Raw genomic sequence first — 1,892 nt, forward strand, 5'->3', positions numbered from 1 at the left:
ATGTGTTTTTACATAATGCTACTACTGTTTCAGATTTTTATTTAGGGACATTCATCCCCACCCACTATTATTTATGACCCATGCTCCAAGAAAGTTATAGAAAGAGCAACAACACTAAGAAATTGAGATCCAGACTACCTGGACCAGTTCATGCATCAACTTGACATGTGCTTTCTACACCTCTTCACTAAATGCTCCTTTTGTTCATGTAAAAGGAGAGAAATCTTCCCAATCTTTTCCTTAAAAGTTCCTCTATTGAAACATAATAAAAAAAATTAACTCTCTAGTGTTGGAACATCAATTCATCATAATTGAATTGAATAGTGGATGAAGATGGGCTATATTATATCTGATAAATTACAAAGGTCTTTTAATGATGCCAAGTGCTATGAAACAGTGAATTTTCTTTTATTTACTTGGTTTTTTTTTTTTTAAATATCTTTGGTTGATTTTTTTTTGCCTTTTGGAGGGCAATTGGGGTTAAGTAACTTGCCCAAGGTTACATGGCTAGTTTTGTGTGTGTGTGTGTGTGTGTGTGTGTGTGTGTGTGCGCGTCCTCCTGACTCTGGGGCTGGAGCTGCTTGTTTGATTTTTCATGGCTGTGAGTAAATACATATGATAGTCTATAAAGAATACAAATACAATCTCATGTACTTCAATGGAAAAGAGCACATGGGCATGTTACAATGCAAGACAAAGAATTTTGAAGTTACTTAATGATTATCATCAAGGAAATATATGTTCAAAAGAAATGAGATAGCCATGTAATAAAAATGAGGACTGACCAATGTACAACCTTCTTGCTCCATTGGTGTTGAAAGAACATAACAAAGTACCACCTACTTATTGGGTTAGTTGCTACAGTGAACTTGTGTGAAGGCATTGACAAAAACTATACAAAATCAGAAAGCATAGATGGCTACAATCCTAACTACCCTGTTGCTGAAGAAAATGACTACAAGTATGAAATCATACATGCTTTGGAGTATTGAAGGAGATAGTTTTGGGGTGGTGGCTCTTCCCACCCTTCTTCAAATGATAACATGTAGGTGCAGCTCTGCTCACCTAGAGAAGACAAGGTGGCACAGTGCATAGAACTCTGATCCTGGAGTCATGAAGAACTAAGTTCAATTGCAGCCTCGGACACTTCCTAGCTGTGTTTTCCTGGGCAAGTCACTTAACCTTTTTCTGCTTCATTTTCCTATCTACTAACTAGGTTTGTTGTAAGGATTAAATGAAATAACATTTGCAAAGCACTTTCATCCTTATCCTCATCACCTATCAATAAAAATAGCCTTGATACATTTTCTAAAAACAACCTTTTTGGCAGCTTTTTGGGAAGATCTAGGTGTATAACTTTTTTTCAGTGTCCACCTGTTTCTTAAATCTCCCTTTGCAGTGATGTCAGCTTTGACCTAGATATTATAGAATTATATTCTTCTATAATGGAAAGCTATTTATACTAATTATAATTGATATAGTAATTTATGGTTTACAAAGCACTTTACAGTGTTATCTCATTTGATTCTCACAACAATCCTGATGATATTTATTATTATCCTCATTTTGCTGATGACAAAAAATAAGGCATGGAGGGAGGAGAGATGATTTCCCTAGGGTGATACAATTATTATCTGAGGGAGGATATGAACCCAGATCCTCTTGCATTCAAATCAAACTATACTATGTAGCATGAAAACAATGGCTCGGATTCATCTTCCCTTCAGCCACATTGGCCTTCAAGTGTAGGGCACAATGATCAATTACCATTTACCCTAAATACAACTCAGAAAAGTAATTCTGCATCATCTCCTTTTCTGGAGACCATAACAGTGAAATGAAAATACAAATCTGGATCAAGGAAAGTAACATGGTGTTTTTCCTGAATGTAG

Source organism: Petaurus breviceps, unplaced genomic scaffold, assembly GCF_028583685.1.
Source record: "Petaurus breviceps papuanus isolate PSGF00001 unplaced genomic scaffold, PetGlider_PUasm1.0 79, whole genome shotgun sequence".
Taxonomy (NCBI): domain Eukaryota; kingdom Metazoa; phylum Chordata; class Mammalia; order Diprotodontia; family Petauridae; genus Petaurus; species Petaurus breviceps.